General features: G+C 38.1%; 1 long non-coding RNA gene across 1 annotated transcript in view; it reads left to right on the forward strand.

Annotated features, from left to right (window-relative positions):
- Positions 1–1638: 1638 nt before the first annotated feature.
- Positions 1639–14059, forward strand: part of LOC134422828 (uncharacterized) — a 41382-nt gene continuing 28961 nt past the window's right edge. Inside the window, exon 1 of the long non-coding RNA XR_010028947.1 lies at positions 1639–1742. This is a non-coding gene — a long non-coding RNA (uncharacterized LOC134422828). The remainder of the gene's footprint in view (positions 1743–14059) is intronic.

Consider the following 14059-nt stretch of genomic DNA (forward strand, 5'->3'; position numbering starts at 1 on the left):
GGGAGCAGCAGTGTCCTCTTTGAGTGGCCAAGACAGGGCTGGGGGAGGAGAAGGAAGAAGACTCTGTCCTGCTGCCCTCCCAGAGGGCTCTTGTGGTCCTGCCAACCCTCTCATCTGAGTGTCCATAAAGGTTATAATATGTGAGGGTGCAATACTTCTGGTGCACACAGCTCGCATGTGGGCTTGCATATGTTAGTGGCCATCACGTGCCCTCCAGAATATCTTCAAGAACTCTTCATGTTTTCCCTTCCTGTGATTGAACCTGAGGTTCCCATAAGGACACAAGGAAGGTGACAGTACCATGGGAGTGGTACCTCCAAATTCTTTCAGCCAGCTCTTGCATCAGCCCTGTGTGTGCAGAAAGGACAAGCGTACCCCATATTTGACAGTGTGAGGTACCTGTTGTTTAGAGAAGAAATCAAAACTAGAGCAAAAAATATTCATGCATCTCTCCAGTGCAGTGGAAAGAGGATTAATAGGATGCTATGGATATTTCTCACTCTTACAATTTTCAATTTTATTCATTTTTGCTTTTAACCTCAAAGCAAATTTTACTTACATACCTGGGAGAACACACTGGCAATGGCTTTTCATGGGGTGGAAGTCCTTTCTTTTTATTTCTGCAGATGGAATTACACCCAAAAGCCTTTCCTTCAGCACAGTTCTGCTTGTTACTGCTGCACATCTTGACATTGCTGTATTAAATAATTATTAACTGGGGGAAAACAGAGAAATGGTTTAAATTTCTGAATTATAAGTTCCAGGTCATATTAATTATTCTGAAAACCATTCAACAGCTTAATAAGACAAGGGTTTGACCGTAAGTGTTATTTCCATTTGTTTGTGTTATTTGAGACTGTTGTAACTGGCTGCTTAATGGTCTGTGTCATGTAGGTATATTATTATCTCTCATTGGCACATTTTACTCAGTTATCATTAATGGCACAGAATGTCTTTCCCATCATTTTCTCTTGGAATCCCAGATAGAGAGCAAGATCAGTGACAGTTTTATCAGTGAGTTACATTAAGCTGCTCTTTGCCACTTCATCTCAGACTGGTCCCTGCTCTACATAATGTCACTGCCACTCCACTCTCTCATTTGCCAAATGAATAGCAGGGCTCTCATTAAATTAATGCTATGATTTTTTTGCAATGGATTACTGGCAATATGTTCAGTTTGCTCTTTTGATTTTACTGAAAAATGACTCTCAAGTACCAAAGAATAAATAACCACAGTTATATAAGAACTAAAGAAAATAAAATGGTATTTGAGTTATAAAATCAGTCATGGTTCTTGACTGAAAATTCAGCAGTAATTGGGGAGATTAGAGGCAGTGAAGCACATTAGTTCAGCTTGCAGACCTACTGTGTGGTCACTTGTCTTTTTATTTGTGCTAAGTAATACAGCAGGTAGAAGAGAATAAAGAGCAGCTTCTTAGTCACTCCTGTCTGGATAAGTCTGCACCTGACAGGTTTATAGTCAGAAAATCTTACATATCCACGAGCTCTAAAGGAATGAAATTTTCATTTTCTGACTAAAGAAATTCAAAGTACTCAAGTATTTAACCCCTAGAGATACAAAAAATCTTGCTATTATCAGGAGAAAATGATGTGTGCTCTTCTCTTATCTTAGATATGGAGGAGGGCAAGCAGGAGGAGAAGCAACCAGTTTGCAATATTCTAGTCATGGAAATTGGCTGGAAAACCAGGAAATCCAACCACATAGCCATTCCTTCAGCCTGGTAAGCCCTTTCTGGTTTGAAAGCAGTTCTGCGTCAATGTTTGTTGACTGTTGGCCAAATATGAGTAGTATTGCCAAGGGAATGAGCTAAAGGTTCCTGAAAAACCAGTGTAAAATAAAGTAATAATATGAAACTCTTAAAGAAGAGACAGGGGAAAAGAGTGAGAATGTTCATGCGGGCTTTGGCAGCCAATTTGCATTGCCAATAGCACAGCAGCAGTTAGAAGGTGACAGAATCATTAGGTTGGAAGACACCCTGAAGATCATAGAGTCCAACCCATGCCCCAACACCTCAACAAAACCATGGCACTGAGTCCCGCATCCAGTCTTGTTTTACCACATCCAGGGATGGTGACTCTGCCACCTCCCTGGGCAGGCCATGCCAGAACTTCATCACTCTTAAGACAAGTAAAGAAAGGTGAGCTTGTAAGAAGCACATGGTGTGACATGAAGGTGAGAGGGTTATAAGGCTAGGCGTGAGCGATGACTCTGAGAACTGCGGAGAATTCTGAGATCAAGTGATTTCCTGAGTCACAAATTCATCGCTAATTTAATTTAGATTAAAAGGAGAACAGGAGCTATAAAAATGCTGAACCAGGTTTCTGGAGTTATTTCAGGTTTGGGGTTTGTTTAAATCAGGCACATTACCATGTCCATTGGTCATGGTGCCATGTCTGAAGACTCATGACCCGAGCATCCCTTCAGGTTTGAACTGTCATGTTGTCTCATTCTGACCCCACACCAAAACAGTTCTGTGTTTACAGGGATGCCATGGCTGGCACTGCTAAACAGGGAAGTGCTAATGCTGGAAAACTTTAAAAACCCAGATTAATAGTACAAGCAAGACCACTGTACAGGATATTTCTTGTCTGGAGGAGCTGCTGCCTTGCAATATTTCATAGAGTCATATAATGGTTAGGACTGGAGGGGATTGGAAGAAACCTGAAAGATTATGTAAATAAACATTGGATGGTTTTCAGAATTATCATCTGGAATTGATGAAAAGTAGGAAACAGGAGTATATGGTCTCTCTGGGAAAATTGAGCATTTGTTATGATTTATTCAGAAGTATTTGTGACTAGCTAGTAGGGTAGATGCTCTGCTATTCTAATCAAGATTTGAATTTCTTTACCTTGTACACATTGTAGCTCACCAAAGAATCCACCATTTCAAAAATAAAATTAAGCTGAAGGCCAAAGGAGCAGATTCTAAACAAAATTTGGAAAGCAGCTATTACTTTTGGACAATTCAAAAGAACTAAGAATTTTAGGTATATTCTCACTTTCAGAAAATTAATCACCATACATCAAATGCTTTCCTTTAATTTTAAGGGCTGCTAATCTCCTTATGCCAGAGTTTCCTAAGGGCAGGAGATGAGGCCATTTTCTTGCCCTTCTCTGTAGCAACCAGGAAAAATGTTCATCTGCTTCTCTTCAAGATGCTTTACTCTGCAGGAGATGAGACATCCACTGCTCTGCCCAAGTTGGTTGGTGTCATTGTCAGCTCCCAGCTCTTTGCCCTGCCCATTTTTAGGGACTTACAACGTATTCCCACCTCTTTAGTGTCCTTATGATTTTTGGATTGAGCAGGATAATTCACAGAGGGAGAGCTCTAAGAGAACCCAGAGTATAAAAACTGCTTTTGCGTCTGGGCATGTGGCTACTGAGGAACATTTCAAGTTGTATGCTGACCACATTATATGGAGCAATATCTCACAGCAGACAGGTATGTGTTACTAGGTGACTGCCAGAGAAATTCTTTGTATTACCCTCCTAAACTTTGGTCATCAGAGAAACTTTCAATCAGATAAAGCTGTGAGGCATTTTTAGTCTTTGCTAATAGTCAGCTGTCCATTTGCTCAGTCTTTTTCCAGTATCTGTCAAACCAAATAAACCAAATTCCTTGCAGTGTATTATCTGACATTTGAAGCAAGTAAAAGGCAAGGTAAAGATCAGTGTAGGCCATTGATATAATAGCATGTTGAAATGAAATTAATAAACATGGGTGTTCTGATGTGTATTTTATACTTACGCGTTTCACACTTATCTATGGTGTCATGATGACTTTTATCACCATCTTTTTCATTGTCTTTTTAGTAGTGCTAGAAAATTGCAAAATGCATAGGTAGAAATAAAAGAAAATCATTGGAAATTAGATTTTTTTAAACTGTAAGGTAAGATGCCAATAGATCATGCTCTGGTTGCCCAGAGAGGATGTGGAAACTCCAACCCTGCAGTTGTAAAAATCTTGCCTGAGCAAGGCCTTGAGTAACCTGATCACACTTTGAAGCTGGTCTTTGCAGGCCTTCAGATGTGCCTTCCAACTCCAACTCTCCCATTCATTTGAAGCATCAAATCTGGCTTAAGCATTTTGAGCAATGCTTCCTTTCTGGGTTTCTCATGTGCTGAGGCCTTTGTGGAAGGAAAGGGCAATCTGAGGAGCGGGGCAGTGTTGGAGCTGTTGCTGCACGTGGCAGTAAAACAGATGGCTGACAAGTACCATGATCAAAGGATGCTGATTTCTGTGTGTCTTGATAGCATCTAGAAAACACTGTGGGAAATCTTTATGATAAGCCTGTATTACATATAAAATAATGCTTTTTTTTCTTTTTTTTTTTTTTTTTCCCCTGCCAGGCGTATATTAGCATGATTTACATGTATAAGGAAGGAATATAAACTTTGATTTCGATGATAAAGTATTTTTTAGGAGACATCTTGTAGTCCAGTTTGTTGCAGAATGCTCTGAACTGCACTTTTTAATTCAAAAATCATTTTTCTTCCTAGAAAGGAATGTAGAAAAGTAATCAGTTTCTTTTACCAGGAAGATGGAATTTTGTTTCTCATTTTATTCATTGCTAATTGGCTTCAAATTGCTAATAATAACACAAACCTTAAAAAATTTGTTTTAATCATGTTAGCATATCAAATGCTTGCTCAGGAATATTCTCTGGCATGTCAAGAACACTGATAGCTGGGTCACTTCTTTAAGCATCTTTTTGGAGACTTCATATCATTAATTTTGTAATTCTGTAACTGTGTTTTGTCACATCAGCCTTCTTGCTGAAAATAATATTCTCTTGCTTAATAGAACAAGAAATTACCCTTGAGATATTTGTTTTGCTATAAATTTTCCTGGTCAGTAATAATATGCTGACATTTCTGCTGAGAGAACTTGATGAAATCTTGTGGGTTTGACCTATCCTTGAGAATCACTCCTGGGAAAAGTGCACACTACAGCAGAAAGTGTTGGAGTTCTGATGTGATGATGTCATGTTAAATTCATTAGGAGTACACAAAAACTGAAATTTTGTTAGCCTCAGAAGATGATGAAGTATGAACCTGTGTAGTAGAAGGGAAAAAGATGAGTGGAAGAGAAAGAGAAAAATTGTTTGTTCTTGCCTGTTTTCTGACCTTCTTGACCTTATGCTATCAAAACAGATGGAGAAGACCACCGAGCCTTCTTTCTTTCCTTCTGCCATCCATTTTGGATTGATCTGCATCTTCTTGCACTTCAGTTTCTAGCAGGTGTTTTATTGTGGTTTAACTTTGGATATTTGCCATTAGTTTGTCTCTTGACTTTCAAGTAATTTTAGTGATCTGAATAATTATAGTGAGAGTTAGAGTTACAGCAAAACAAAACTTCTTTATTCAAACTGTATCTTAGGTGGCCTTCGGTACCTTAGTGCTGTATTCCCAAAATCTCAGGTTTATTTGGGTGAGCAAGGCAGGACCCATCAGTCTAAGCAAAGGCATCTGTACATCAGCAACTTTGGGTTTTAGTCTCCCATGCAGTTATCCATTTTATTCAAAATTGAAGTCTGACACAGATCAGCTGCCTAGTCTCTCCATGAGCTGCCAGGGAATGATCAGCACAGGGGGCAGTGCTCAGAAGTCAGGTGAGGCAGATCCTTCTCCTGCCCTTTACAGATAAGCAACTAGGAGAATGCTCATGCAAATAACTCATCTGGATAAGCAAAAACCTGACTCTAAATTAAGCTAAAATGTTTTTGAAATATTGACTTGAGGTTAAAACAGGATCCCAAGACACAACAAGTTGTTTTACATGCTCAGACTCCATTTGGGAGCCCTGAGCCCATGCAGGTCTGTGTTTCTGTCTGAGTTGAACAGTGCCATGACACAAACTCTACCCCAGTGTCCCAGACAACAAACTGGTTTTTCATTACACAATGTTCTAGCATTACTCCCGGCAATTTCTAAGCTACTGATGGTATTTCAGCTGATCTTTATAAAGGGAAAATAACCTCTGAAGGCAGAATGAAGGATGAAGAACTCTTTCAGTGGCAAGGCTTCATCCAGCATGGCTGTTGAGACTTTGTTATGTGAGCCCTCGAACGTTGAGGAAGGCAAGACCTCAGCACCTTTCCAGAGCGTGCTCCTGGCAGATGAGCTCTAAACCGTCCAGAATATGCTCTCACTTGCAACTCCTATATCAGAAACTGACCTGTTGGTTCTCTGGGCTTTTTTGAAGATTTTTTATTACCAACAAAAAAGTTGGTAGTACCCTTTCAGAGCACACGATGGAAAAACATTAAAGTTTTCAACAAGATTGAAAACTGGGTTAATTGCTGGTTATTAAATTTCTTGACATGATTTTGTTTCATTCTTCAGGGTTTCCAGGGTTTATTTATTGCTTTTCAATGCAGTAAGCACAACTCACGAGGAAGGGTAGATGCCATGTTTCAGTTTGTTATTCTTTAGCAAATAGTTCACTTAAGCTTCTTGAAATGCTACTCTTGAGGAGGAATTAATTGAGTGCTGCTGACATAGAGTGATTATCTTCTCCTTTAGACTTGTGATTGGAAATAGATTTTACTTTTGCTTGAGGCAGTGTCACTGCATTTTATATATGAAACAATAATATTGTTTTCTGAAATGCTATATTCTGTGATTCACATTTTTTTCTTTATTAAGATTACATTTAATTAGTACTGAGTGGCAGAGAGAGACATACTAATACCTGGATTTCGGGCTTTTTTTCTTTATTGTGCAGTGTGAGGCTGCTTATTTTATTTGTTGGCAGCTAGGCTTTGTTTCAGTGTGAGCAGTGCCTTTGCAACAAGTGTGGTCCTGGTTAGATCCTGAGTAGGTCTCATGGTTTAAGCCCAGCTAAAAACCCCAGAGCTGCTCACTCCCTGCCCTGCCAGTGGGATGGGGAGGAGAATCAGAAGGGGAAAAGTGAGAAAACCCATGTGTTGCTATAAAGATGGTTTTATAGGGAAAGCAAAAGCCATGCACACAACCAAAGCAAATATAAAAGTAAGATTTCCCATGTTAAATAATTTGCTTTTCTTGAGCCTGTGTGTTTTCCTTCACCCCCCACCTCCCATCTACCTTTTTTGTTTTACTTTCTTGTCAATATTTCATTATATTTTCTATCAGTCTCTTTTAAATGAGAGACAGGAGGAAATGGGAAAGAGAACCACAGTTCAAATGGTATTTCTTCGCAGTGAAGTAAAAACACCTTAAGAATTAAGACAAAGTCATTCCTTGCAACTGCAATTATCAATCCCTGTAAAAATCAGTGTGGTAATCTTCAGATTACATCTACCTCTACAATTGGAGGAGTCAGAAGTTTCATGAACATTAAATCAAGCTAAACTAAATACAAGAAAGTACAGGATCTGGCTGAACTGTGATTTCTTCTATGCAGCTACTTGGTTTCAAGTAGTATATAAACAAAATAGTTCATTATTGCATGTCCGAGGCACAGGGTCAGATATTAGAATGCTTCCAGTAGCCTTGTTAGAGAAGCTGTGAACTGAAACGAAAGAAAAGGTTAAACATATTTCTTTGTTGCCTTTTGTTTTTTACTGGGCGCGCAGCAAAATCAGAAATTTTCAGTAAAAGTTCCAAATGCCATTAGGGAAAATATAGAGTTTAATTGTTCTTCATTCTTGATGAAAAGCCTAAGACAAGGTTTGAAATTATTAATAAAAAAGTCATTGTTGAGTTTTGAAACTTGCAATAATGTGATTGTTGCCCCTTCCTGAGACCCAGTCCATTGTGCCCTGGCTATCTCCAAGGAGATGTAGGCATGGTTGTGTGTGTTTTCTTTTTCCTCTATGAAGTGTTGTATTTAATAGTTCTCAAGTGTAAATGGGCAAAAATTGCCTTTTCTGAGATTTGGAATACTTAACTTTTTCATCTATGAGACAGAAAAAAGTATCAGGGGAGAAACCCAGGATTGCTGAAATCTTTTAAGATTTGCAACAGTTCTGCCATTGTGAATAGTGCTTTTAAAAATACAACTATGAAACTGTTACAATACATTTCTCACTGTGTTGCTTGTCATTCCATTTATTAGGTAAGAAATAACCAGTATCTGAATTTCATTTCATGACTACTCTTTGCCCTCCATCTTTTAATTCCCTGTTATTGCTTGTCGAGTATTTTAATTTATATGTTATTAAAACTTGCTTTTCACTTTAAAGTACTTCAGATTCTTGGTTTTCTTCAGTGCATGATAGTACTTCTCAGAGTCTTTATTCCAGTTACAAAACACTACCAATTCCAGTCTGAGGTGCACTTAAAGATAAAAGGGGGAAAGTATCTGGTGTAGAAAAAAACCCCAAACAGCTTTTTGATACTAAACAAATATTTCAGTGAGTTTCCTGCTATGACAGGAGCACAGCATTTTGGTGATGAGAGATTGAGTACCTCTGTTGTACCAAAATACCAAGGCCAGTCTTTCTTCAAACAAAAAGCCAGAAACCATTGCAATAAAAAACCTGAAAGATCTTGCAACCAAACTTTATACCTTGAAGCATGATCCTTAACTGAAAGTGTTCCAGGTTAGAGAAATTATCTTTTGATTTGCAAATCAAATTGCAAATAGGTTTGTTTTAATTTAATTTTATTGTGCTTACTTACATGCTATTTTGAAATATCAACACTGCTTTTATCATATATTTCATTAGCATCCCACTAGAAGGAAAAGGCATTCTGAATAAACTTCTTCCTGTATGTGTAAGTATTCCTAATTATTCACCATCTCCTTGTGAGCTGCTGACTGCTGCTCTTTGGGAGCTGTGGCCATAGGTGTGTTTATGTGTAAAATCAAATGTTAGTCCCATTAATATCAATCTGTATGTGAAAATCTATATGCAGGTAGTATTTTTGTGTCATGAAAGACTCCTGGAAACAGTGGTTTAGTTCCATGGTGGCAGGAGATATTTGTGAATATGATCAACAATGTCAGGAACCGAAAAATTCACCAAGTCGGGCAGGGATCACTGCCAGCTTTGATTAGAATCAGATATTCAGCAGCACTTCTGACAGTTTGTTATACACAAAGCTTTTAGTTATGCAGCTCCTCTCTCCTTTTAAGCTGTCTAGAACATTGCCAAACAATAATTTCTTCCTTGAAGTTGTAGGTTTTGGGTATGGAAAGCCTTTTGACATTGGAGAGAAGTAGAACTTTGCTTTGATGGTGAACTTGCTTCTTCTTGCCTGAGACCATCCACAGAGCAACTTGCCAAGAAGTTTATTTGGATTAGGAAGTTCAGGAAAAAGAGAGGCATGCAATTTTACCTTTAGGAAATATTTCTTCAAAGACACTTGCTTTCATCTCCTCTCTGTGTTTTCCTGTCCTTCATGGTGTGACACTTAGTGCCAGGGGGATGTGAGTCTTTTTCAGGTAGGTGTTTTTGAGAACTGCATTTGACAACAGAGTTTTGTTTAGAGAAGGAGCTGTGCAGACAGTATTTGACATAGTTGTACATGTAGGTATACTGTTAATGAGGAAATGAAAATACTTGTTAGCTGGACAAATAGTATGCTCAAACCTGGAATGCTGTTCTTATCCTGTCACAGCACAGGCATGCTATGATGATTCAAAGGTTTGGAATTGGGCACCAAGATGCTGTGATGGGATGTGGGTTTCCACTATTATGCGTATGTTATTCATCCATAACTCCTCAGGACTTTAGCCCTACAGATTTCTTTGCTTTGTCTTATTCAGAGCTATTTTTACTTTTGAGAGTTTGATAAAATTATTTTATCATTTCTAATTATGCGGGAAAATAGGGCTTTCCTGATTTAATTAAGCTACTTGTTTTAGATAGCAACAAAAAAAAATCAAGTAGAATCACTCTCAGCACTAAACTCTCAGTTGGAATAAAAATGCTGAAGTCTAAGCAAGGAAAAATGATTGTTGGAATTACATATGGCTAAGCAGAGGCTAAGAGCAGTGGTTCAGAAACAAGTTGGGTGGATTTTTAGGCTGTAAAGTCTCTACTGTAGTGCCCATTAATGACATTAAAAATGACACGTTACTATGTTGAGAAATAGCAGTCTTCACTTCATCTTCTTTGCCTCGGAAAGTTTTCAGAGACCAAGATTTTAGGGTTTGTTTTTTGTTTTGATTTTTGGGGTGGTGGTTTTGTTTTTTGGGGGGATTTTTGTGGTTTTTTTTTTTTTTTTTTTTTTTTTTTCCTATTTGTTGGGGTTTTTGTTTTGTTTTGTTTTTTGTTTGTTTTTTTTTTTTTTTTTTTTTTTTTTTTTTTCTGTTAGTGGCATAATGTTATATGTAAGGAATACAGACTGGAAAAACTGCACTTCAACAAGTAAAGGTTTATATTCTTTTTTGTTTAGCTGTTTTCTGCCATGCTGACACTTCCTGTGCAAACCCCGGGTGATGCTGGCAGGGCTGAGGACAGAGACAGTGTTCCACAGCTGCTCCCTGTCTCAAGGTGTGCGTGGACAGCAGTGGGAATGGCCAGCGAGGGAAAGGGACACACACACGGGGGATTCCCAGGAGAAGGCTGTTGTGTGCTGCAGTGTGCAGCAGCCTTTGTTCTGTGTGATTCTCTGTTCCTGGCTGCAATCGGGAGCTCAGGCTGAGGGAGCAGCACGGCAGTCAGGACTGTGGTACCTCAGGGGTGCAACACTGTCCTTGCAGCCTGCTCCCAGGCGCCCTCCCTGCCCTGCCTGGTCAGCAGGGTGGGGTGGGGTTTGTCAGCTAATTTTAACGCAGGGAAGTTAGGTGTGGTCCAGGGAGATATCTACAGGAAGTTTAGTGGAAGAAGAGTAATCATATCTATGACATTCCATATTGTTGTGAGAAAAACTGAGAAAAAGGAATCAGTTAAATGCTGCCTTACTAAGGACCCCATCCAGCATGCCCTGCATCATTAGCACAGAACTGTACCCTGTTCCACCACCATCAAAATGGGCTCAAATCCACTCTAGCTCCATCCTCTCTCTCTACTGGAGAAATAATAGCACCAAGCAAGTCTTGTTTCCTTAATGGTTGTTGTCATTATATCTGATAACTATCACAAAGAGAAGAAATGATTTGTTTTGCATATTTTAGACTGCTAACATCCTCTACTTGTCAAATTCTCTGGTACTACAGACAGGGCTGTCACTCTGTATTAATTTGCCCCTCAGCTAAACAAAGGTACATGCTGTACTCAGTGTAAAGCTGAAGCGACAGAGTCCTTTATGCAAGTAAAATAAATACATCCCTGTCACTGAAATCAGCAGCGTTCCCTGGCATGATTTTACAGGTGCTAGGGGAGGTTAAAGGAGGAATTGAGAGAGAGCAGACTTGTTGACTTTCCTTGCATATATATGTATCTATACTGATTTTAACCTTGCCCATAAAAGGTCAAGCATAAAGTTATTTCCTCAGAGCAGCTGTCGTCAGGGGGTTGAGTTAACATAGATGGAGAGTGCAATAGAAAAAAAAAGTTCATTTTACCCTAATTGGATTAAGATCAGTCTCACGCATACTGCAAGAGTGAGGTTTCCCTCAGCTACAAACTGCTGGGTTGACAGAAAAGGATTAATTTATGTGCCTCTTCTCAGGTTGTTGACTAATAACATATTGATTGTATCTGTAAGATATGCAGAGTGTCTGTCAGAAAGGAAGCCACTCTGGAATTGAAAATTGCCAGCACATCTGACATGATCAAAGCTAGATTAATACCATTAAGCAGCATTAAGTAGGCTGCAGCATGTATCAGATACAGAGCTTTATGTCACATCTCAGAGCAGGACACCGTAACCAGGCATAATTCCCAACTTCAGCAATGAGTGACTGATTTGTGCAGTTCCCGACATTTTTTTCTGCTTTTCTTTCATGTGTTCCTGCAGACATATTGAACTACCACAGTTTAATCCCAGAAGAGCCTGCAGGTGGTATTGTCCTTGCATTGCAGAGTTATTAAATTCTTAAGGTCACCATAAAAAAGGTTCCATTAAATTGAGTTAATAAAAACATTGGGCAAAGGTTTGCTAAGAGTGCAGGTATCAAAGCCCTGGGAATTGGACTGTCTATTATAACATCAAGCTAAAAGAATATTTTAAAGATAGCAATATGAAGATGCCAGAAATGCTGCTTCTGTGAAGTTTTGGTGTGGGTGAGGTGGAACATTTGTGCCTTGCTGAATGAAATGTCCTGCTTAATATTCGGGTGTTTTTCAGAAGGAATGGGCTCTAGCAATTTTCACTGAAGAAAACTTTAAACTTTCAACAAAGGAATTCTCTTCTGTTGTTGGCCTCATAGATTCTTGCATAAAGAGACACAAAGATAAATAGGTATACATAAAAATGCAGATTAGAGATATAGATCCATGGGTGATCTGTTGTTAACTCCTGTTTTGTATTTATCAAGGGCAACTCTGCCTGATGTTTTTCCAGTAATACTAAGGTATTCTGAATGTTTTTTAGTAAGGGTAGCTCCTGAAGAAGAGCAGGATTTAAAACCATTTAAAGCCAATTTCATCAACCAACTCTGGTATGAAGCCTCTGATGAGAAAAATGTTGATAAATTTGACTTATCTTTTTAATATGTCTTTTTTATGATTGATGGTTTCTTTTCTTTGAATGTTAGTATGAGATTTCAGCTCCACTGAGGTAAATAGTGAATCCTTCATTTGCTTCAATGCAACCTAGATTTCAGCACAAGAAAAAGCATGTAATTTTGCTGAAATATATTATCATGGCTTTAAAAAGAATAGCTAATGCCATTTTCAACTCCAAAATATCAAGAGGTGATGAATTAAAACCTTTGTTTGCTGCATTTATTGGCAATGAAGTAAAAGGAAATTGCTATATTAGCAATTAATTTAGGACCAGTCTAAGGTTTTAGTTTTGGATGACAGGACTTGCAGTAAATTACATATTTAATTATACAAAACAATAAAGCTCTTTCATGTGGTGAATGAGAGTTACATAGGGCAGTTTTAAATAATCAACTTCTTCATAAGGGTGCTAGAGTTCCTTTATTTGCAATATGACTCCATTTCTCCTTTTTTTCTTTAACCAGAAGAATTTTAGCATCTATAAAATGCAGGGGTCTTTTTTGTAAAGGTCTGCTTTGTAAGCTATATTAATTTTTTATGTTTGCTGGTTAGACTGGAGATGTTTTAAACATCAGGTATCAAATTGATAGAAATTCTGCTCACAAATAGTATCAATTTCCATGTATTTGTGTACAGCTTGTTGCAACAAGCAAATGTCAACAATAGGTAACACTTTATTGTTTAATGAGTGAATACTGGGGGACTGCATGCACAGCATGTTAATAATGAAAATGGATATAAATAAAATAGTAATAAACAAAACATAACTGAGAAACGCATTACAGGTGGAATGCAACCCAATCAGACAGACTTGATCTGAGAATCCCCTTGACTGCTAAACTCAGAAGAGTGTCCCTAATTTTTCATATGCTTTCAAAAGGATAATTTTTCATTGGCCATTTGCTTTTCCATGAAAATACATCAATGTAGCCTTAGTCTTTAGGTCTAGCCTCATATTAAATCAGACTACATAAGAATGAACTAACATTTTGGCATTCTTTCCCCACTTCCAGTCACAAGTGTATATATCTCAGAAGCTTCACTAGTTAATAAATTCCCTTTCTGTATTCAGAAAGCAAAAGTAGCAATTATTAGGAGAACATATGGCAGGTGCTTTAAAACTCCAGGGTGACAGTAAAGCATATGACTTCAACTCATTATTAAGTATTCTCTATGTTGTTAATTGCTCTAGTAATTAATATTCACCAGAAACTGTGCAAAAGCCAAACAATTAATACATTCCTAATGCATGTATAGCATTTAACAAAATACATGTATTTTTAAATTTTCAATTCAGCTACTTAGTCATCTGTGTTGTTACAGGGCTTGCTTTATTTTCATTCTACTGTATCAGCTTTTTACCCTTTTTTGTAACTAAGAAATTATATGTTTGAACATTCAGGTACAATGTAAATAAAACTAATTTAGCTGAGGCTGTCACTGGAAGCAAGAGTAGCATGTGCAATAAACGACAGTTTATATGGAAGCAA

Source organism: Melospiza melodia, chromosome 11 (assembly GCF_035770615.1).
Source record: "Melospiza melodia melodia isolate bMelMel2 chromosome 11, bMelMel2.pri, whole genome shotgun sequence".
NCBI lineage: Eukaryota > Metazoa > Chordata > Aves > Passeriformes > Passerellidae > Melospiza > Melospiza melodia.